Below are 25,268 nucleotides of genomic sequence, written 5' to 3' on the forward strand. Positions count from 1 at the left end.
AGCTTGTCTGGCAAGATATAACTGGAGCTCTACTTACACCATATAGTAGAGAGAGAAAAAATTAAAAATTCTCCATGTTATCAACTGGCCAGTCAGGAGAAAACACCGGATGGCATTTGCTGTAGTGAAGGAATAAGACCTTCCTTAGAGGAGGCCAGTGCCAGCAGGGTCTCTGCCAGCTCCTTCCCACCAACCTGGAGGCAAAGACTGAGGGGGGTGTCAGCCCATCATCAGAACTGGGCTCACTTCATCAGAAATGCTGCTCACTTCACTGTCCCTTTTGTCCCAGAGGTGAAAGGCAGCCATTTCCCTGCCCATTCACCTCCAGTGACCCTGCCTTTCTAGTTCTTGCTGTTTTCTATATATTCACCACAGAAACTACAGGCTGGAGAGTTCCCATTAAACGACGCCAACAAGAACTCTCCATTCACAGCTAACACTTGGCTGCACACATTCTCTCTTATTTCCAAACACTTTCAGTATGTTTTAATTTCCCTTCATCAGACATGCATAATTATTTGCATCACATCTAAACACGTACAACAGGTTTATGCTTCCAAATACAGTCCCCTAGCTGCAAAAAATCAGCATGACAGCATTAGAAAGAAAGTAGCATTTGTGTCGATCAGGAGGTAGAGCTCAGGAAGAGGAAAACAAAAGCCACACCATCATGATTTGAGTCCATGACTTTCACCAGGCACAAGTTTGGACCTTTACAAAATCCTAGGTATTTCTTAGAGCATCACCCCTCAGTTAACCACCAAATTAGTCAGCAACTGTGACAATAAATTTCATAACAAAAATCTATGAAGTGGAGACTTTTGATACCTTAACTGGAAACTTGTAGAGTCAAAAGGATTTTTTTGGTCTCAAGAGACACCATTACAGAGCAAAGTATCTCTGCAACACTTCACACCTGTTACTGTTGTGGCTTTACAAGGTTCTTTCCATCGCACCCTTCAATACCCTTTGGACTAAGAAAAGGCTTCAATCAGAAAAGTCACAGCAAATGCTCACTTCTTTAGCTCAGCCCCGAATAGTCACTTAGAAATTTGTCAGGGCTTTCCAAAACCCTACCTCTTTCAGGCTCTTTTATGCATCCTACAGAGCTCCCTAAGGAAGGGCCTCTTTGGGACTTAGATTGGTCTGTGCTGGCTCCGCAGTGCTCAGCTCAAGTTAGTAGTTCCCAGTCTTCAATTATCACACCAGAACAGCTCCTGAAGTACACACAGTGCTGGGACTTCCAGCAATTACTTCTGTGATCCTTAAGACAGGGGCTGTCCAGGGACAGAACTGCTCCTTTAGGTAATTATATTCCCAGTGCTACCCAGTGCCTGTCAAACTCTCCCCCCACCACACAAGAGGCCAGTTTTTGAAGATCATTATGAAATAAATATGTCATCCTGAAGGATGAAAATATAACCAGCTGCAGCTCATCTGAACCTGAACATTACCGAGTCACCACTATTTCCACATTTTGAAACACAAAATGTTGCTCTCTGACTGCATGTGGGACACGGGTGATTTCCCCATCACACACACAAGTCTTTATCAGCTTGGATGCGCAATTAAGCTAATATTTGTCCAACAAAAGGTAAAAACTACTCTCTGGGTGGTGTCACAGCTGCAGGCAGAGCAGTAAAAGCTCTAGAGCATCCTGAGTGATCAGTCTCATATGAGACATTCTCCACTAAGCTCTGTTCTGGCAACATTCCCGCTATTTGAGGAAGGAAATGCAGTATTCTCCTTTATTTTCTGCACAGCTGGATGTAAAGCTTGGAATGCAGAACTGCCTTAACTACATGGCAGGAGGATGGCAGTTCATAATTAATTTTCCACATCAACTGTTGGCCACCCTTCTCTTCCTCTCTGCGAGGCCGTAAACTGTCAGTGGATACTTATCCAAAGAGCAGACATGCCACAGAGCAAAAAGCAAGATTATTATTAGCTAGTATTTTACAGTGTGTGCTAGCCAAAAATCAGAGGTAAGCAAGCCTGGGCATAGTGAGAGTAGCACCAGTGCAAAGGCAGCCCTGCCTGAAGCTGCTTGTCATCCAGGAGATGCAAACCCAAAGGGGATAGAAAAACAGGATGAGGAGAGTAAGACAGATAGGAGAAGGTTGCAAGGAGACAGAAAAAATGTGTTCTCAGACAAAGGTTTTGAGCCAACTAATTTCAAAACATCTGCAGCCCAGAGAAACACGTGCCCTCTTCCACCCCAACTGGACTCTGCCCAACACGTGGTCCATGGGCTGCCAAGCAGCAGCTCGGCACAGGACAAGGGGTTTCAAACTGCTTTCTCTTCCAAGAGAAAGAAGGTGTGCTCCACTCAGAGCCAGCATTTTCCACTCCTCAGTCTCCAAATCTCTCAAAGACCAGAGTGCAAAGTAATTACAAGGAGGTTGTTGGTCCTCACAGGCAAAAGGTCTCCAGAAGAAAATAAATGATGTTACTTCATCAAGCTCTCTGAAGCACCACTACAAACATCAGAGTCCAAAAGGCAGAGCCACAGGCTGACAGCCCAGGGGCAAGGCCATTTGTACAACTTCAGGCAAACCCATTGACTTCTCAGTACTTCAAGAGCACAGGTAAAGGACTATTATATTACTGGTCTGTGATTGATATCTTAAGAATTTCATTATAGTTTTGGAGTTTCTTATTTCCCTTCAGAAATTCAACTCAGTTCTGCCACTGCTATCACCTTTTTAATTCATTTTACAACAAGATATTTGTTATCAGAAATTGTGCTTTGATATGTGTCAGGTTGATGGATTCAATAAAAGCCCTGTCAGGAGAAGCTGAGTGAATAGGGTTGCAGAAGTGGTGTCATCAAGGGAATTGATACGTTAACAGTCAGTCTGCTGATCTTGCAACAAGACATGCAAACATAATGGGTGTTTATTTCATCACCCTGGCAAAATAGTCCAGAGAAACACTAGAAAACATTTGCATAAATGTTAATCAGCCAAACAAGCTCAGCGTGCTCACTGATCAAAGAACATCTGTAAAACGTGACCCTGCACACTGTCCTGTTTCCCTGTTTGGTGTGCAAAATTCAATCAAGAAGAATAAAGGCTTTATTCAAAATAAAGCTTTGATTTTAACTTTTGGAATTCAAGCAGACATCCTGTGATGCTCCAACTGAGCTTCTCCCTCAGTAATGTTGGAGGGCAATTCTACTGACACATTTTCAGGTACAACCAGTAGACCTGCACCCCTCAGCAAGTCATTGAAAAGTTGCACCAGGGTCTTACTTTGGACAGCCTAACCCACAGGCATATAAAATCAGTATTTGTTTCTGATTTAATAAACGAAATCACACAAGAAACAAGAAAAAGGTGAAGAGAGAAATAATAACTTTTTATCAGATCACATAATACAGGAAGTGAGACAAGGACACCCGTCCACTGCTCTGCTATAGGTCAAGCAGAAAAACAGTCTCTGCTTCACCTGATTAGAGCACCACATCTGCAACATCACCTCTGCACTGTCCTGTAACGCAAAGAGATTTTGTTAACTGGAACTGACTTATAGAACATCTGGAAAAAATGTGATGCTGAGATCCAACATTTAGAAAAAAGAAATAATACTACAGTCTAAACAAAGCAAAGGGAAAATTTCCACAGCAATTAATTGGAAAAAGGTGAATTACATTGAGGATTTATGTTCATGTAATGAAGACAATTAATTGCTACGAGAGCCATAAAACACATTAAATGAACAGGGGTTTTTCCAATTCTACTTGCAAGATAAATTTTATTAACTATGTTTAATGGCTACTTAAAATTTTTCCCTTACATATTTATTAAATGTGTCTTTTCAGCAGAACAGAGCATTTTACTAACCTGATTCTGCTAATCTAAAAATGAGCAATTTCAGAAAAAAATATTATTCTGCATGTTATCTGAAGATCCATTTAAAATAATTCCTCATACAATAAGACTGCCATCACCACAAATGTGTAAGTGCTGCTAAAAGGGAATCTGCTTGTCTCACATGAGCAAACACTCTGCTGCAACTGAGTTCAGTTCACATTATTTGAACAGATGTTTCAGTTTCCAGTAGAGATATGGAGCAAACGTTGAGTCCTGATGTCATTTGATGTTACTGTAATCACTTCATTAAAAATCCCTCTACTTGGGAGAGCAGGACACATGGAAAACACTGGCTTAGATTGGGGCAGTGACCTCAAACAGATCCACATCAAATCTTGTGCTTTGCACTATAGACTCAGCTGTTCAGCCAAGGCTATCTGTGTGCCTCCAGCTGTGGGTACTGGATGCACCTTCTGCACTTGGATTGCATGCAAATCAGAGACAGATGATTACCACCTAAAAGTGACCTAGAACTGACTCTGTTTCTAATTCACCATTTATAAAATGGGGATAAGTAGCACTTCTGTCTAACAAGGGTGCCATGGGAACAGATAAAAGTTGATGGTAGTCAAATATTCTGGTAATCATGAGTCCTCAAGATGAAGAGAATCGATAAAGAAGGGTCGCAGTTACTTCAGTGAACAACGGTTGGCCAAATCTTTACACTTAAGCACAACCTTCTCAATCTGTAATGATCTTCCTTAAAGATGAAGTTGCTACAAATGTGAGCTTCCCTTAAATAAAAAACAAGTTTTTAGATCTGATGGTCACAAAGTAAAATGCAAAACTATGACCGAAGTCCAACCTAGCGTTTAATGCCTAAATAATAGTAAATCAATTGTATAGAAAATGCTCTTTGTCCTCTGAAACTGTGAGGTTCTGCAAAGTTCTGCACAACCTCATGCTGCAGACTGACATGTGAATCTTAGACTGAGAGCTAGACTGACTCTGATGGAAAGGATGTGGTGAGCTCATCTAACCACCATCCTGTCCAAAGTAAGGGCACCACCACAATCACACCACAACCAACATCTCTGGAGCAGATCCTCACCTGCCCTGGCACTCCTTGAGTACCCAGTAGAACACACATCCTCATTACCAGGAAGATTTACATGTTTCAACTTAAAAATCTCAAATCTGAACAAAGAATAAACAAAACTGCTGTGATTTCTACATTAGTGCAGTGAAAATTTTTCTCTGAAAGAGTCAAGTAGCTCTCTTAATTATGAAATACCTCTTCTACAACCTTCCCTTTTAAGTGTTTTAATCACAGGAACAGCAGCTTGGAAATAAACAAAAGTGAAGAGGATAATGAAGGCAAGAGCAACGTTTAACAGCCTCCTCTTCTAGAAACCAGGTGCTGCTGGAACAGAGAGACAACTGGAGCCAGCAGTGCCATGGGTTAATGATGGGAATCTCTCCCTGACAACTGTGTTGTTTTCCTGAAATGCCTGTACAAATTAACAGCATATGCTGTGGTTGGAACAGACCTTTCTTGACCCTCAACATTTAAAAGTTAAGCACCTAATTTAAGCTATTCCCTCCAACTTTTCCTTGCAATCACTGGAGACAGTCAGAGCTCTGCTGAAGCGTGAGAGTTTGAGCCTACAATTTTCAGAGGTAACATGACTGGTGCAACCAGATGAAAAGCAGGAGAACTAACGCACACTCACTTGGATGCATCATGTTTTCATAGAGGCTTTTAAGAAAGTCTTGACTTGTTCTCCCTCCTACTCCACTGACACCAAGTGCAGGTGTTACATTGCTGCTGTACTTTTCTCAACAAGATTATACTGCTGGATCAGTCATATAAGAGAAGTCAATACCCATGTGTTAAATGAAAAAGGATAGTATCATCTGATACCATTCTTTTAAGATCTAGGAGTCATTGCTTTAAATTTGTTTTTTTTTTTTTAAATCAGGAAACTTTGCCTTCACAGAAATAACTTGATCTAGAAAAAAAGAAGCTGTAGAACCAGAGACTACATTACCGTAAGAGCTTATATAGCACCATCTTCATCAGCAATACATTCCCAAAGTCCTGGTCTTCAATTTATTGTTAAGACAGTTGCTTATTGTCTTGCTACAGTTCCAGCACAGCCAAGGCAATTTTTGTGTGAGTATGAGAACCTCCACACTGGCAAAACTCTTGAGTGCCCCACGAAAAAGGGGGCATACAATTATACAAGAAGTTGGTAGTGGTATTTCACTACAACTGTGTGAAACACAACCAGTAGGACTTTCAAAACATGGATGCCTATCACCAAGTATACTCCACCAACAGTAACACACATCCATCAGCAAGCATTTTGTTCCATAGGGCACTTAATATAAACATGCACGCCCCCAAGCCCAAGATTATAAAAACACTTCAATCCTGATGAACACTTTCCAAATTCAGGGAGAGCAAAGGTTATTTACAGATGCAGTGCAAGCATGGCATGTGTACAGCAATACACACAAAGGCTGCTAATGTTCTGTTTTCCGCATATGTAGTCATTCAGAAAAGAGCAAAAATAAAAAAGTAGGGGAAAAAATACATACCTTACCAAACCTGAATGTTGGACACAACTTGTTTCAGAGCAACATTGGTGTGAAGGTAAGCTCCTCAGGCGACCACCAACTGCAATTCCTTTTCGAGCCCCCCAGAGGCTCCAGCTCTCCCTCGTCTGTGTCCCTGAGGAAGATGCGGTGTCCTCCAGTATTTCAGAGCCTCAGCTGCAGAAGACGCTGCTCAGAAAAAGGGGAAGAGAAGAAGGTGTGGCATTTAATTCTAGGGTCAGTTGTTTGGCAGATTCAGAGCAGAACACAAGACAACACTGGATAGGAATGAAATGTCAAGGCAGCACAGAAAGCCTGTGACAATCCATCATGTGTGGCACCTTCAGAGGGCAATCGTTGAATTCAAGAACTGTGGTGCAAAGTTATTCTTGCTTTACAGTACTTTTACAGTGTCCCTTGACCAGGAAATGAATGACAGCCTGACTGCTTTTTATTCCAGTCCAATATCATAATACAAAAGTAAGTAATGTACTTCTCCCATAGGGAATATTTTAATTCATAATAGCATTTCTGAAGAATAACAGGACTTTCATATTAAAAGCAGAGACATCACCTCAGTCTTAATACTTTGCACATTAAAACGGTTCTCAGTCAAGGAATTCAAAGTTTAGGAGTTTACAGCAGATGGGAAGTGGGGAGTGTCCACCCAACACACAGCAGTTCCCAGTGTTCTGCCTCCAGTGCAATTGTCAAGACAGGTGAATGTCCTGGGGTTTTCTGGGCCCAGGGGGCTCAGCATCACCATGTTTTCTAGCTCACTGTCACTGCTAGATGTGCTCAGTGTTTTCAAGAGGTCAGATCCTGGCACTGAACACAGATGTGGGGGCCTCATTGCAGACACCCAGGTGAGAAGAAAGCAATGGAGATGATCACCTGGCAGCAGTGCTGCCCCAGAGAGGCACTGAGAAGTTCGAATGTTCATCCCTAATCCTTGGCATATTGGAAAACAGTCAAAGGAGAATCCTTTCCCCAGCCAGATAACACAGCCTGTGAAGCAAAACCAGGCACAGCACCACAAAACAGGTGAGGATTGAAGGAAGAACAGGATCTGACCACCCTCGGTCAGGTACACCCGGACTATGTGGTTTGTGCCCTTAAATCGAGCTCAGAGATGCCTTCCTAAGATTAACTCAGCAGCCATGAACACACTCATGAACTTTGCCTAGGAATGCAAAAAAAAAGCACAGGGAATAAAAGAAGAGATATACAGGAAAAAGCCCGTGGTAGCTCAAAATACCACAAAATCCCATTCCATCTCCACAAAAAATCCTGAACCCATGAACAGGTTATACCTATCTGGAAAAGACATTAGCTTTTGGGCTTGCAAGAAGGAAGACTTCAATAATCAGCACGTGAAACTGTGCATACCGAAAGTTATCATCATATAAATCGTACTATATAAAGTTGCCTTTATATACATACACACAAACACACATTTTTTTTTTCTTTTTTTTTTACCAAAAATCCACATAGCAAGTATGGTCACACAGATCAGAACCATCAAATATATTCGCTTTAATTACCACTAATTACTTTAATGGACCTCATATAAGTGGTTTATGTTACATACACACCCAAAGGCTCTACAAGTGGAACAGCTTGTGAGACACCCACAACAGCAGTCAGGGTGGCAGACCCCAGTCCTGCATTTCTTGGTACACATTTGCAGACTTTCTGCCTCTCCTGAATTCAGATATGAAGGACAAAAGTGGACCTTCACAGTTCCTGTCCTCTTCTAGGCTAACCATGAAAAATCAGACTGCCAACTGAAAAGGCTGCTGAATGACTTATGGGTACAGAAATGGCTGATGCTGCAGTAGTTTGATCTGCAGGCAGCAGCAAGACCTAATTCTACTGCTTTTAAGGGATTTTATCTCTGGAGACGACAGCTACAATTACTTTTTCATTTCAACTCATAAATTGTAACGCAGAATAGTCACAAAGAAAATCAGTACTACATTTTTGTGCATTAACCACAGCATCAGCTGAGCTGAGTAGTAGAAGTAACAGTAATAGGACTACATCATTACAGTAAGCTGAGTGCAGGAGCCTGGTCTCAGGTTGGAAAAGACATGGTCTTGGAAGTACAGCTGGCCAATGCTCACTGGAGGCAAATCTCTATGGTAAGAGTTGGCAAGTTGCCTTAAAATGCTGCTATCTATGCACATAGATTTCCTGTACCTTCCCTACTCCTGCACTGCTGAGTGCACCATAAATTCCAGCACAGGCAGGAGCACGCACTTCCAGCTCTTGGAGAAGACAAAAACAAAGCTACCCTCTTCCTTGGTGCTGTCAAGCGGTTGCCTGATCCAGACTGAAAGCTCAGAGTGCTACGAACATGCAGTAATGTGAAGGATGAGAAGTAATGGGAGCTGTGGACATGGAGGGGAAAACAACTTTAATCATGACAAAACGCACCATTCCCATCTTTCATGGTACAACGGAGATGGGGGTAACATAATAAAATTAAATTATCGGCCAGGTTTCCAGCGAGCAGTGCAGATGCTCCAGCCTGAATGCAACGTGCTTCCTGTACGTTGATGGTGTGCATCACAGAAATACAGAGGAAGGGAGGCAGGCCAGGGACCATCCTAGTCAGCTACAGAGTAAAGTAAAAGGCCACAAAATATTAATGCAAGAAAACCCTCATGAGCTATAATTTGTGTTGGCTCAGAATTTTCCAATGGAAAAAATGAGACCAAAAAAAAAAAAAGTATACCAGTTCTGTTGCCCAAACTTGCATGATTTTGCAGAAAAAACCCTTCACACTCAGTGAGCCACTACTGAATTGGTGGTTACTGTCCAACTGGTTTTCCTCTCACAGGCAAGGAACCTGGAGAACCCTTCACAGAGCCCCTGAGATGCTTCTCAGACCTCCTTGACTCTGGGCAGCTCTAGCGAGCAGCCATCCTGAAAGGTGAAAAAGGCCCAGGTCATGGTGGGCTGATGAAGCAGCTCCCCATGCTCAGAGCCCCAGGACTGCCCCAGAACTGCAGTGAGAACAGGCAGCCTGGAGAGCTTGTGGATGCCCCATTCCTGGAAGTGTTCAAGGCCAGGTTGGATGGGTCTAGTGAAAGGTGCCGGGAGGTTGGAACTACATGATCTTTAAGGTCACTTCCAACTCAAACCAGTCTATGATTCTATGATCCCTGATAAAACCCCATCCATTTCAGTTGGCAGCTGCTATAGGAGCCAGCACTGTTTTTATCTGAAACAAAACCAAGTCTGAACTTACAGAAATGCCCCATTCATGAGAAAATCCACAATTTTGTTGTGATGTTTCTGAGTTGTGCTCCCACTAGTCTTCGATCAGACACATGGAGGGAATCGATGACAAACTGCAAATTACTTTCATTATCCCACTTCAGATTTTTACGTTCAGTTAACATAGTTAAGTAGTATCAGATCAGTCTTCCGGTCACAAAAGCTGGCATATGAACGTTCTCATTAATCAGAAAAGGCAGGCAAGATATTTTTCCAGTAAAAAGAGGGTATTTCCCTTGGAGGAGTCTCAGTCCTTTACTGATGGAAAGCATGAATTATACAAAATAACTATATACTTTTGATGTAACAAATAAGATCAAATATTAAATCTGAAGACACCATCTCTATCTTGAGATGTTTCCAGACCACAAATCAATGAAGTCTGGGAGGCTCTCTCCCAGGAAGCCTTGCTATATCTTTGTTTTCATACTTGTCTTTAGGCATCAGCCATTAATCACTGTTGGGGTGAGGACAGGAGCCATCTGGACCTGGTCCTCTCTGACCCAACACACTCATCCTCATATTGGTGTGTCACACAGCTTGAGGGGCAGCTTGGACCTTGTGACTACATATGACAATATTGGTGAGCACATGCAACTTCATCAAGGGCAAAAAGAGGTATCTAGAAGCTAAACAACATATTTGCAAGCAAATATTGCAGTGTAGTAGATATTCAAATTAGTATTAACTTGTCTCATCAAAAATTAATTACAACGTACCTAACTGCAATTGAATAAATTAGTTGGGCACAGAAAAGATTAAATATTTAAAGAGGCTGATGACTTAAAAATAATTGAAACCGTAACTCCTTGCCTAAATATTAAATTTCTTTTATTTTTACTCCCAGTGTGGCCCTTAAGAAATCAGAATTCCACATGTGTGTGCATTCATGTAGATGTGTATGACACATTCAGGTATATGGAACATGTTCATGTCTCCTAAGTTCCCTCTTTCCCTAAAACTAAACTTGGGTAAGTATTTTCAGCTAATAGAGAGGAGGTCCATTGGTAGAGCCAGAAGAAAGGCTGTGAAACAGGCACGGGAAAACACATTTTTCTGCTAAGTATTTAACAAGGTCACCCGCCTCTGCAAGTGCAGGAAAAGATTCCACAGCAGGCTCTGAACACAGCAAGGGATTATACCAATTCATTAGCAGGTATATTTTCTAATTACAGTCTCGGACACGGGTCCCCTTACAGCTGAGAAGGGAACAACTGCTGCTTTTTGCCATATCCTCTGGGTCAAGCTCGCTGTTTCCTACTGAGCTCGGGGACAGGATGGCTTAGCACAGTCCCACCACAAAAAGCAGGGGTACTCTGTTACCTCAGAGGATGCCCCTGGCTCCTCACAGCCCTGTTCCCGAGGGAAGCCAGCTTCTGCAGTTCATACAATCTGTTCCTCTGCTCCTGCCACATCAAGAATGCTGTGGGATCAACAGCTCATCCTGTCAGCTCCATCTCTGGTAAACATCTCACATTAATTTAGTGTAAAGGTGACACTGGTGAAGAAGGGAACAAAATGAGACTTCGAATCCCTTCTTCCGAAAGGCTAATGGTAAAAAATTGGAAGCAATGCAACTTTGGCACCTTTCCAACTATAACACTTAGAGTGTTGCCCACAGCCGTGTCCCAGACATGCTTCATCATTCACGATGGCTCAGTACAAAACATAAATAAAACAGAAATCTCCAGCACTACTGACACTCAGCTGTTTCGAGGCTTTTTTTTTTTTCCCCTTCCCTGCCAACAAAACAAATAGTGAAACAGAACTACAATTCAAATTATAACATCCACGATCAGACACTTGGTGGGGGCTTGTGGTGGGATGGGAAATTAACTCAGGCAATAATAAAATAAAGAATACATTGACTGAAATTAATAGAATGGAATACTGTGATGTCGCTGAAGATCAGCGCTGTTTTTTGTCATCCAAGTACAAACTAACAGTATCCAGGAGAAAGGAAATAAGTGGTTAATCATGCTTGTTGTAGGAAATATTCCCATCATAATAGTATCAATGTTACATTATGAGGTTCAAGAGTGTAATTAATGTCTTGGTGGGTTAGAAAATGCTGCACAGGTTTTGCTGCTGTTGCACACGAGTAAATACTTTCTGAAAATGAATCCAAGAAGTGCAGTGGAAATACACCCAATTTCAAATAACATAAGCTCCTTTCTTCAGCAGGCATGTTTTAACCAAAGCTGCTTCTCAAGTTCAAAAGCATTAAGTTGCAGGCTACTGTCTAACTCTCCAGCTGCCAAGACTGCATTATACTATTAAGTGTTTTTATTATTATTACTCTTACTACTACAGTCTGGTTAGACTATAAAATAAGATCTCTTGGGCTCCTTAGACTCAGACGTTTACATCTGCCCTTGTACTGAAGCTCTTTCATGAGATTATTGTTTCTTCTGCCAGTTCAATTGAAAGCAATGATGAAGTTATTGCAATGCATATGTCCTTGTCAAATAATGCTTTCAAAGGGTTGGAAGCACATTTCGGGGTGGGGGGGTGGGGGAAGGCAATGCTCAACTCACTTCCCAGATTTAGGAGAGAGTGAATAGCAAACAGCTTGCACGTAACTGGTCAGATCATCAAAACAATCAAGTAAAGAAATTAACACATTTCTCCCAACAAGAGCTGACAGGTTTGTACCAGAGGCAGCTGTGTGATACAACCTTTGCTGATAGAACAATATCTAACTGGATTTCCTCTTACTCGAACTCAAAATAGGAATCTAACTAGAAAACAATCCCATCACTCATCTTAGTACCACAGTCAGGCTACAAGCCTTACTTTCACACTGAGTGGGGAATAACTGGCTCTGTCAGGTTTCTTCTTTGCAAATTTGAAGCGTGTTCCTCCGGCCCCAAGTGCATTGCATCAGCAGTAACTTGTTTCCCAGCTCATTAAAAAGCTTCATTTCCAAATTTAGGATGGCAGAGTCCTTAACTCAGGGGTAAGGCAAAGTCCGTGCCTTTCTTTTCCCTTATCTTGTTATCCCCTTTTCACTGAGCCAGGGTCAGCTGTTTTGCAGAAGTTGGGACAGATTATCTCTTTTCCAGCCTCACTTCTACTCCTGTGATTCACACATTTTTACACCTCTGCCAGGGTGTTCCCAAGGCTAGGGCTCCACTCTGCAACCACAGCATCACAGAGGTGGAATGTGCTATGAAAATCCCAGCACAAGGAAAAGAAAATTTATCAGTATGTGTAACAATGCATAATAAATTATACTAACTAGAGAAAAAACATTTTTTGAGCCATCCCACAATAAACTTCTACTCATGCAAAGCAAGCGCACTTAGACTATTCTGGGATGTATTTTCTATATGCTATAACTCAGATACATTCCAGGATGAAGAACACTATTACTGGAAGGTTCAAATACCTTTGGATCTCTTTACCATAGCTGATAGCACATAAATGGATCCTATTACAGGATCAGGACATTAGAGCATAAGTTTTTTATACATATACTGTACTTCTCTTTCTCTGTATAAAAGGTATTAACTTGACCACTATTAACTGTAATCTCATTTGAACTCAGTGCATTTTTATTTTGTCACCCAAAACTGGCTTCTCCGAATCTTCTTCAGATATGCTTTTACCTTCCTTTTGCCCTTCTCTTTTTTTTTAATTTAACTTTCTGTTAGTTTGTTTATTTTGGTTCAGTGACTCTCTCTTTTGAACACTTCAGCTAAAACTTCCCAATATTTCTTGCACTGGCTGCACTCTACTCTCACTGGAATCAGTGAGCTTTATGACTGGCCTGCATTAAGACAGGTCAAAATGCCTTTCCTGCCCTTATCTGCCACTGTTCACAGATACTCTGCTTTGTGTTACTGCCACTTGTAACTTATTTTCTGTTGGAAAATTAATAACTAAATGCATATACACCTCCATCTATTGTTAAATGTCATTGCTAAGCAAGCCTTTTGTCCTTTGCTTAAGTTACTTATCTCTAAAGTTATTTAACTATGTAATGTTATTGTTTATCTTTGTGGAACATATTGGGATAAGCTGGTATACCCAATGCTAGAGAAAATACAAGTATATTGGATTCTCTGGCACCAGGAGGACACACAGCTGTCAGTCAACTGTCAAGCCAGAATCTTAGCAGGGTTTTCCATTATAAATTCAGGTTATTATTTTCAAACTTTTGATTTTAAAAGCCATGCATAGCTTCAATCTCTGTTGCGTTTCCTAAGAGTCTAAAACATGATTCTCCTATGATGCTTTAACCCAGCTTTAGTTGTATTTGGAAAAACAATTGGGTTTAGTAATTTTGCAAGCTTCAAAAAGTTTGGATAAATTATATACATTGTGCTGTCACTCTGGAATTCACACCCACATCTCTACTTTTACACTCTTACAACCCAGGGGAAAAGTAGGAGTCAACAAAGCCCGTGAATGACACAGAAAGGCATCGCTCTCGGTGCAGACACCTGATACATTAGCCTGGAAAGTATATCAAATTCAATGACATCTGAAAAACACCAACCTCTGAAATGTCATTTTTCCTACATGGATCATATATTTGAAGAAAAATAAACTGAACTTGAGCTGGTAACCAGCATAAAAGTCTGGTAAAACTCTAGAGCCATTAAGTGCTTTAATTTCAGTCACCAGTACACAAAGGACAGAGCAGGAGAACACAGAAGAGATCATGCTGGGGCCTGGCATAGCATCAGGGAGGAGCTTCCTAGGAGAAGTGTCAGGAGTTTGGAGGAAGCTGAAACAAATTAAAAAGGACCATAATAATAATAAAAAGCCCCAGAAGTTTGCCTTTTGGTCCACAGCCACCAATGCATTTGCAAATCACAAATCAGGACTTCCCTAATGTCTTCTCCCCTTTCCGAGCACACACACACACATCCCTTTTCAGATTCCACATGAGCAAGATCTTGAGTTCACCCACGCAAAACACCTCCTGCTGTCTGCTCTCGGAGAGAGCAGGTTTGCTGGACTTTTACAGAAAGTCAGCAAACTATCTGAAATACTCCACCCATAAAATAAAGCAGCGTCACACTGTTCCTGTCAGCAAAGGCTGCTTTCCTTGGTGTGCTGTAAATCCTAAGGAACAGAGCAGAAATACAGCACCCAGCAGAGCCAGCCTGAACAACAAGTGTCTGAACTGCCTTCAGTCTCGGGTGCTCAGAGCAATCTTTCGACTTGTGCTGAAAAGCAAAGCAGCTAAAAGGGGACCATCAAATGCAAGGGAGTTTAGAATAACCCTGTTACAAGACAAGCTGATTCTTGTCAGACACGGCTCAAGACTGCCAACTCCACTTGGAGCCCATGATTAGTAGACCCCAGCCAGAAATATGTCACTAAGCCCAGGTAGAGCTTGGCATGAGATGAAAAGGCTCATTTAGCCATCATGGGCAAAGAAAACACAAGGTTCACGGACCCCACCTAAATCTAGACACGGCCAAAGTGCAATAATGAAATACAGATTAAAACTATTCCTAAAAGGGCAGCATTTGAAATAGAAATTTGCCTTATCACTGATCTTTTACAGATGCACACTGACACACAGAGCAGTGCTCATATGACAACTGCCTGTGCCACCAGGTGGTTGGATCCCCCCTCTCCCACTCACAGTTCATCATGACAGCAAGCAATTGTGTTCAATTAAAATCTTTTTGGAAATATGAACCCACAAATACCATGCATAAAAGTTTAGAGTGCTTTGACTCTTTCTAAAGTCCTTCTAAAACTCAAAATAATATCTTTGGCAAAACTGTACTGCAGTTCCGCATGTATTTGGCCAACTAGCAAAAATTCAGCTCAAAGGTTGGTTGGTTGTTGCTTTTTTTTTAACCACTAAACCTTAAACAATTGGATACTGGAAAAAAAGCCTATAGCTATCTATCTGCATTGAACACCACCAAAATAAAATTCATTAACCTGAATTTATTTCTGGTGTAACTTCACTGATTTCAGCAGGCTTTTACCAGGGATAAATTTGCCCATGGGTTTCAGGGACATGAAAGGACTGTGAAATCACAGCTTGTAGAAATGTCAATGAGCAGGTTTGGATGTGTGCATCGAGGAACTCTTCTCATTCCAAATCTGTAAACCTTTGGCAGTTTGTAAAACACTGCTCTTAGAAACATTTTGAAGAGCTATAAATAGACTGCTCAGCCCATGATAAATTATAATCTGTGAAGGCTGCAAGACTAGAAATGTCTACAGCTCTGCGTTTTCAGTAGGAGCTTTCAGGACTTCTCTGACCAGACCCAAATTTTCACACTTTGAGTTTCTATCTGTGTGTCTGTACATGAACATTTAGAGTCATGTACAGAGTTCTTCTGAGTTCTTCCCATTTCTAATGAAGAGTAGTCTTTTTAAGAGTCACAAACTGACAACACTCGTACAAACTGAAATGCTCTTGTGAAATTCCCAGTTAAAAAATAATAGAGAAAGGTCCAAGTTTATATAGCCTGGTGTTCCTGAAGCTTCTGAGCTTCAGAAGTCATATGGTTTCAGACACCCCTTAACTGTCTCTCACAAGCAAATCAAGAAATTTTGATGCAACCTCCTGAAGTCTTGATCCAACCTCAAGTTACAGCCACATGCTCTGCTCTTCAGGAACACCTACTGAAAGGGCTGAATTTCACCAGCTCTGACCTGCATTCAGAGTGCAAATAGCTACATGTTTCCACTAAGTCATCTGTTTTTATGAAGAAAAGCACTACTGCTCTGATTGCTCACTAAGCTTGAAGGTTGACATGGGAGGATGGCATATGCCCATCACAAAAAATCTGAAACGGTAAGTAGAAAAGGAAAGCGGATGATCAAATTCTCAGCTTGTGTAAGTCAGACTGGAGTCTGCAAAAGTTAATGACTACAGAGTAATTTTTACCTTTTCAGATCCATACTGTGCATTGTGGTTATCCAATCAATACAACAAAGAGATGTCACAACCATTTTACAGTGGCCATTACAATTATACACAGGCAATTACTGCAGCGTCAGAGACTGATGCTTTTCCCTTCCTAATTCACTGTGGAAGTACAACAAAAAGTAGTTAAAGTATATATTAATGGTTGTTCAAATAATACACTTGATTACATCCACTACAGAATATTTTCCTTCATGTTTTTATAATGAATCTGACCATGAAAAACAAATTTATGCCCACAGTTTGTATCATTATAAACTCAACTCATTTGATGTGAAAAACCTACAGTTTAATTGCTTGATTTAGATTTGGTTGGTTAAATGCGTACTGAAACATTACTATTTTAATTATGTTAATTTATAACTGAAAAGCTAAATTTACAAAGGCAATAACATTAATTATTTACTTGCCCATTAAAGTTGAATATTTATTACCAGGGTAATTGGCTTCGTAAGTCTGCCAAAAAATTAAAAACGAGTTTATGAACTGATTTATACAGAAGTGATACTGAAGTATCTCCCAGCAGGTTGCGTGTGTTTAATGGATTCCTCTGATATACAACTAAATTTCTGCCATTTATAGTCTGTTACATATAATACTTTCAAAAGATTTTATTTTTTCCTTTATAAATACGCCAGTTGTGACTCAGAGCAAGTTCCTTTACTGTTCTGCACCCAAAATCCTTTATGCAGAATAATGAACTTTCACTGGTCTGTAATAATTTATGAAGATTGCATCTTGCCTGGTCATCCAAACTCTCCCTGAATGTAGGATTACACTGGGTTAAATCAATTGAAAAGGGAAACAGTAACTCAAAATAATCCAGCTCACAGCCACAGTAGCAGAGCTGTTATGAAACACATATTAGTGAGGAATCTCCACCCTCGCTAATATTTTAGCTTCATTTCCATTTGCAAGATAACAAATATATTCAGTGTTTATTTATGCATGCATCCTCAAAGTAATACAATTAAGTTACTAATGCTTACAGAACAATTTGTGTATTACCTTGATGTATGATGAAGGGCTAATTTTCACTGCTGTCTAGACACAAATTATAATTCCATTTGGCAATGTCTTTCAACCCCAGCACCAAGCAGATACCATCCTTTCCTGCTTATGTTCCTTAAATACGTGACTTTCCCAGCAGGTGACAGGATTACTAAAGAGCTGCAGCAACATGGCCATTAGCAGGAGACAGGAAGCACTGCTGTCACCTTCAGTTTTCCTCAGGCTTGGGTGAAAGTCCTCTTCAACTGAGGTCTACTACTAACTGGTCTGCAGAGTGCACAAGATAATCCAAATAAAAGAGCCAGCCCTGAGACAGTGCTCACAGAGACACTAACTAGGATGTTCAGTATTTATTTACGTGGGTGTCCTCAAAACAGGATGGTTAGGTACAGATTACAGTCTAAAAATCCAATCATGCTGTAATAATACTGCAAAGGAAGGACAGAGGCATCCATGAAAGAGAGGTAGTAGGTCAGTGGATTTTGTATCTCATCTTATGTGAGAAGGAAGGGGTTGAACCACAGTTTAAAACTTTGCTGTCCTTAATTTTTTTCCTGCAAATCCTCTGCTCCTGTCTGAAGCCCAGCAACGTGGAAGGTGTGAACCTCTGTCTTGGGGAAAAAATCATCTGGCTTTAAATATCAACATCTCAGAAGATGAGATGCAGAAGGCTGCATGCAGGACATACAGTTGTTTTAATTATTATTGCTGTTGTTCTTGATATTATTATTATAAAATTGATGAAGAGGAAGGGGAAAAAAAACAAACCCCAAAACTTCTAATTGAAAACCTGGGATTTCTTTGTCCACGTGCAGCTCCCATCACAATACAGCAGACCTTTGCCTTTTCTAAAATTATGCAGGACATTGATCCTTTTGCTAACAGAGCAGACATACCAGTATCTCTCAGTGCCACTTTTCTCTAAATACAAAAGAAACACAGCACAGTATAGGTACAAGAAACAGAAGTGGCAAGAGCCAGAAGAATTTACTAACACCCACATTCAACCTGTGATGTTGAAGACAGATTTTTCGACAGTTTAATTCAATGCCCCCAAAATGACATGGGCTGATATTTCATGTGAGATGGTTAAATCAGGTTGAAGCTGGAGCTATTCCATATACACATGCAAAACACCATGGAGGCTGCATGGCAGGTTGCTGCAGGCTGGACATGAAGGCTGGCTCCATGTCCAGACTTCCACAGGGGCACCTGCACAGAGGGCAAGACTCCCCATTAATTTTTGGATCTAAATTAGAATTGGAGTTTGCCCTGCTGCCTGTTGTGCTCAGGGCTGCAACCACCTTACACACATTAAACAGTCATGGAAGGAATCACATCCCATGCTTTGGGTTATCATGTATCCAGGAGTTTGGTGCAATACACTTCTCTGTGGGCTGTCACTGACACCCTGAACAGATCAGAAAGGGATCCGTACACAGCGACATTCACTGAGACACAATGACACCACTTTCAAGGCTTCGTCTCAGAAATATCTGACTTCCCTAAATTGCATCTTCCTTTCAACAAAGCACAGCCCAATGAGATAATAGCAAAGATTCACTAAGCAGGGCAGAGGAGGAAGTTTTTCTAACTTTAAAAATTTGTTACTTAGTCCGAAGGTCAAACTGTCAGAAATATTAATAATTCAGAAAGCTATTATGAGTTCAAGTCTATATAAAACTCATTTATTTGTACAATGCTTCACCCAAAGTTAAAATTTTTTAGAACTTTATTAACTCCAATGCATGAAATATTTCAAACTGAAACCACAGTCTTTTTATTTAAAATGCTACAGAATAAGCTAATTTTAACTCCAGAAGTTTTGTGCTGTTCCATTTTGCTTTCAGCCCAGTGTATGCTGAACCTGGCCTCTCCCTTGCTATTATCAAGGTATTTATGGTTTGGCACCAACCAGTGCCAACACATCAGACTGCAAATTCCAGATGAGGTCTGGCACGAAGCAGCAAACCTCACCCTGGTATGAGGCAGGGGTGGTAAACAAGGATAATACTGTGTGACAGACAACTAGCAGGAGAGAGGAGGGCAAACAGAAGATAATTGTCAAGCATGTGGTATTTTTAGCAACAATCAACCAAAATGCCTTAGACATCAATTTCAAGCCACTTAATCCTCTTAATGACATGCTATGGCATTTGTTTGTGATTAGGGTTTCTCTTTGTTTTCTATAGAAGATTCCCCTTAGACTCTCACATTCAATGTGCTTCATAAATAGTTCTGCCAGGATGCTGAGTATTAGGTTAGAGTTTAGTTATCACAGTGCTAAATTATTCCAGCTGGGTTATTATTAATTCTCCTAATTTTACTGTCATTCACTATGATTACAACAATGCAGCACCCTATGGATACATTTATTACAGAGCATAAATCCCGTGCTTGCCTAAAGTGCTGGAATGCCTACTCTGCAATCCCTATGCAAAAGCCTGAGGAATGTTTAAAAAGAATTATTTTTAAGAAAACTTTTTAAAGGTTTACCTCTACCTTCCCACCCTCCACCCACCTATCACACTTTTGCATGATGTTAGATAAGGTTTCCATATGTGATACTCCACTGCAGTACAGGCTATTGCCCACGGCAAAGCTCTTTCATAGTAAATACACTGGGGAAAGGGATGGTGGAGAGAGAGCAAAGAGGAGTATGCTGCCATATACACATTTTTTATTCAGAGAAAGCATTTATAAAAATAGGCATTTAAAAATATCCTAATGTATATTCCCCACCCCCTTCAGAGAATTTATGCACTGCATATATCCTTTTCCTAACACAAGCATATGCTTGATTGGGTCTTGATTCAGCAAAGCAATTCATTCAGGGAAGAGCTTTTAGCACCTGTAAAACCTGTCAGAAAAAGTTAAGCAGATGCTTCACTGTTTTTCTAAATCAGGACCATAACTGGATTTACCAGTGCACAAATCCCTCCACATCATACAGATTTTGAAATTTTGCTTCTGTTATCAATGCAACTCTCTCCCTGCTTGCACACCTTTGAGTCTGGTAGCAAGAAGCCATAACTCAGTTTTAAGCAGCTGCTCTGAAATAGTCCCCAACGTGCCAGTACTGTCTGTCTGACCTTCCCAGGTTACTTCCAAGCTGCAGCATTTTCTCAGCACAGTAAACCCCAGACTAACATTAGTGGTACTAGTCCTGGGTTTGTTGCTTCCCTCCAGTGTCTCTGTGGGAACACCAGGTCACTGCAGCTTCTGTTTGACACCTCCCAGTTCAGGGTCCACAGCAACATCCCCTGAGCTCTCCTGAATCAGTGGTCCCCATACAGCAATTCTGTATGTACAGCTGGTTTTGGTTTTTAATGACTGTGGCTCATCCACACTTGGGAAATGTACTTTCTGGTCCACCATTCAAACAACTAATCAAATTCATTAATGCAGATATTTCCCACACCCCATGGCTAAAATGTCCAATAACATTTGAGTTAAATATTAATAAACTGCTCTCAGATTTCATTAAAGCCAGGTGTATAGCCAGTGCTAGTAGTTGGGCAGTGAAATCCTTGCTACCTGGGAATATGCAGGTCTGCTAAAACAGATCTACTGATCCACTGATCAAAGATTTTGACAGCCACAAGTCTGAGCTCAGCTTTCTCTCAGATGTGAGAACATGGTGCTTACACAAGCATCAGACTCCTGGCTCCAGACAAAGTGCTTCTGTTTTCCTCCTCTCTTTTGTATTAGTCAAACAGAGAAGGAAATTAGGTTAGTTTGGGCTTAAAGCATGTCAGTTATTATGTGCTGCTCATAGGTATGTGCTCAGAGGTCAGTTCAATAATTTGCTCTCTATCTTTCTGGGTAACTAAAAACCTCTGTTTCCCTTGTAGTGTTCTCTTCGATGACAGGCGCTGTGTTTGCCTTCTTCCGGAATTCTGACAATTGCCCTATTCTCCATAAGCTTCTGAGAGTTGTAAATACTTTGGTGGCTACGTTTTATAAGGCCATGCTGACCCAAATATATCACACTTACCTAAATACTCCTTATCTTGTTCTTGCTTTTGCTCGTAACCCCTTGTTAAAGGGAATGCTGTTACAGATCTGACACAGTTATTAACCTTTCTGTGAAGTGCAGCACAAAATAATGGCATTTGGTATTTCTGTCTTCTCTGTCTAGTCCATTTATTTGCTTCCCTTTCTTCCTGATGGACTTTTCCCTTCCTCTTACTTTCAGTCCTTTTGTAAGTCATCTCAAAACACTTTATAGCTCTAACTGACTTTGCCTCTAGGTCCTTCTGATTTTAGCCTGTGTAGCTGCACAACTGGTGGTGTTCTTGGCCACACATCTTTGTTTTGTCAGGTTTGTACTATTACACATTACTGAAAAGCTCCTGGTGCTGTCCTGGTAGTGGGAAACGGGCACACAGAATAAAGAACTAATCAGAGGTCTTGTTCCTTTGCTGTGCTACTGCCCCAAAATTATCTCGTCTTTGTGCAGTACAGTCCCCAAAAGCCTCAGCTCTGCAGCACTGTTTTTTAAATAATAAGTTCGCACAAAGCATCTTCGATATGAAAGTGTGGGGCTTTTCGTCTCCCAACATTTTGCACTCCAGCTTATATCCCAAAAAAGCTCAAAAGGTCAATCTTTCTGTTAATCCAGTACCCTCTGCCCAAACCCAACCTGCTCAGACACTTAAAAAAGAAGATACATGATGTATCCTATACTTCTGACCATCAGTGTATCTGTGTCCTAAGTTGTCTCCCTATAGCCCACTGATAAGCATGAGTTATTTTCCTCACCAAGAGCAATACCCTTGCAAAAATGTCCCACAACCAATTCCAATCAAAATTTCAGCTGCTCTCCACTTACCCCATCTTCACAGTTTCTCTCTTGAATATTCTGGTGGCATCATGTTGCCTTCAATACCTTTTGGATTTTGTACACCTTAGTCATGACCCCTCTTAATCTCTTCTATTCTAACGAATATAAAAATAATTTTCTTAACCTCACCTCCTGTTTTATAACCCCTGAGGCCCTTTATCATCCTTGTCAAGACTGTATTCATAATTAGGGTATCTAAAAAGATCAAAAGGAAGGAACAAGAAAGTGCTTACTTAACACAAACTGTTACATGAATAACCAACATCTCCCCCCCAGACTCACCCTTCCCATCACAACCCAGCTCTCAGTGTCGGAGGGCAAGTGGTTGATGATTTCTGCACATCAGGTGGTGTAGCCAGGACAGGTTTTGTCACTGCAGGATGCACCACTCCCCCAAAGGGCATTCTGTAATATCACCTTTCTGCAGTTTGTGCTAACTCATTACAGCTACACACACAAGACTCATGCATTGATATTCCCCACAGATAACTGAAAATTCACACTTGCCCATGTCACATATCAAACTGGCCTCCATCTGTGCACACAGACAGCAGACTGTTCCCTGCATGTACACACCTGTACACGTTCACACAGATCTAGGGACATGTTTAATATTGCTGCTACCAAGAGAACACAGACTGTGACCACTTTTAATACAAGAATTATGGATGAAGATAACACACTGACTGGTTTCAGTGCTCACTGTAGCCAGTATTCCTTAGTTGCACAGATCCTTGAATACTCCACTGACAAGCAGTACAGAAGTCTCAAAGGGATGCAAGTAAAACTACAAAAATGCCCAGGGCCTGGAAGTCAAACACCTTAAAGGGGATATCACCGTGTCCTCATGGATTATGCTATATGATATTTAGAATTTGTAATTTGCCATAGCAGATCAGACAAGTGCTCTGTTTAGACCATAAACTGGAATCAGACAGTAGCAAAAGCAGATGCTTCAGGGAAGGGTTTGACAAACCTTTGCAAACAGTTGCACAACTACTAAACCACCTGGGGTATTTTCTTCCTCATCTTGATTCACCAGATAACCTGAAAGGGAAGAATTTCTGTACCTCTCTCAAGCATCTCCCTTTCAGTCCTTACCATTGCATGTTGAATGGACTCAGTGCTGTGAAATCAGGTCCAGCCCTTTGGACTTCAGCTCTTGAGTTTTCGTCCCTAGTGGCACCTTGTCACAGTTTGTCCCCCTGCCTTGGCAACTCCACAGCTTCTCCCACACCCACAAAATATCACAAGATTACGACCAGCGTGCTGCTCTTCTAAAAGGTTCCTTGCAAAATTTGCTGGCACATTAGTGAATCACTTCCAATCTGTTTTGCATAAGCAAATTTAAGGTGTTTCATTATGGAAATGTATGCCAAAACATCTTCCCACAGAGCTTCATCCTGTCATGGTGTGACGCAGTTACGTAGGGTCGACACTGCAGTGTGTTTTACAGAACATAAGGCTGCAACCTGTTTGTAAGGGGGTAACAATCTATGCAAGCATAAAAGGTGAAAATGCATTTATTTGTCCTTGGCATGCTTTGTAATTATCTATCTTCTACTCAGCAGGTATAGCCAGTAGTAACAACCTGCAGAAGGAAACAGTACTAAAACTGCAGCCCGCACCAAACTTACGACTCTGTTTTTCTTTGCCATTATTAGATATCAGATGGTTACTATGAAACATTATCTGCATATTTTATCATGCCTACATTTATGCTACAGGAGCAAATCAGCAGCTGAAAATAGCTTTGCACTCCACCAAGAAATCTCACTGCCTTTACGAGATCTTAAGTTGGTAGTTCTTTATCACCATCTTATTTATCGAGGCAATTTCCGCGCTGCTGGGCTCCATCGTTACCAAGGGTGGGAGACATGCACTGCTGTTAATGCTACTGGCCTTTGCAATGAAAATGCAGCTCCAGCTTTGAAGAGCAAGGGCACTCAGCTGCTTGACTGGGTTGGGGCTGCAGGATGCAACAAACATTTACAATGCTCTATTTAGTGCCACAGTATCGTCCATCAGCTTTGATACAGTAACAGAATTATTCAATAGCATTTTCTTTGTGCATTTCTTTGTTTTATTTGATTTTCAAAAAGGGTTTTAAGTCCCCTCGGAAAAGGAACAACTTGATCTTTCCTTCCTACCAACTAACTGCAAATTTTGATTTTAAATCAACTCTTTGTGAACAACTTCGAGCAGCTGTCACATACATACTTCCCATTACAGTACTCTGGATGAGATTTTCATATTGGTAGGAGCTTAAAATAATGATGAAGTTTGTATTTCTTCACCGGGTACATGTTTGTATGCGAGTTTAGGAGTTCTGCTGGTAATTTTACTCTCCTCCTGTAGATGCAAGGTACAGGAGCTCATACCTAGTTCTCATCTACTATCTGGGCAACTGTGGTGATAGAGCTCAGACTACAGAAGACTATTACTAAGCTAAAGCATATCCACCATGTTCTGGCCTTTAAACTAAGCAAATAATTCCATAAGCTGTCCTCTAGCTCTTGAGCCACAAGTAATAGGTGGGGGAAAGAAGCAGTTCACAGAGTTCCTGTCAGAAACATGGCAAACATTGAGTAAAGATCAACATGTGCTCTAATTCTTGCCTTTAGGATATAAGTGGTTAGGGAAAGTCTACATACAGGTGTAACTGGGCAATTAAATAATTATGAAAAGTATGAATGTTATTAAAAGTCCAGCTTATAAAAGAGAACTGCAAAGTACAGGTCTGTGAAAAGAAAAACACACACACACAAAAAAAAAGGTAAGAGCTTTTTTTTAGACTTGG

The 25,268-nt window shown here is 40.9% G+C and overlaps 1 protein-coding gene across 4 annotated transcripts in view; it reads right to left on the reverse strand.

The window, feature by feature from the left end:
- The window catches only part of SGCD (sarcoglycan delta), a 322,812-nt gene that overhangs the window by 194,505 nt on the left and 103,039 nt on the right, over positions 1-25,268 (reverse strand). For all 4 annotated transcript variants that reach the window (XM_032702866.1, XM_032702867.1, XM_032702865.1 and 1 more), the window contains exon 2: positions 6,420-6,605. The gene's annotated coding sequence lies outside the window, so the exon portion shown is untranslated. The remainder of the gene's footprint in view (positions 1-6,419; positions 6,606-25,268) is intronic.

Source organism: Chiroxiphia lanceolata, chromosome 15 (genome assembly GCF_009829145.1).
Source record: "Chiroxiphia lanceolata isolate bChiLan1 chromosome 15, bChiLan1.pri, whole genome shotgun sequence".
Classification (NCBI taxonomy): domain Eukaryota; kingdom Metazoa; phylum Chordata; class Aves; order Passeriformes; family Pipridae; genus Chiroxiphia; species Chiroxiphia lanceolata.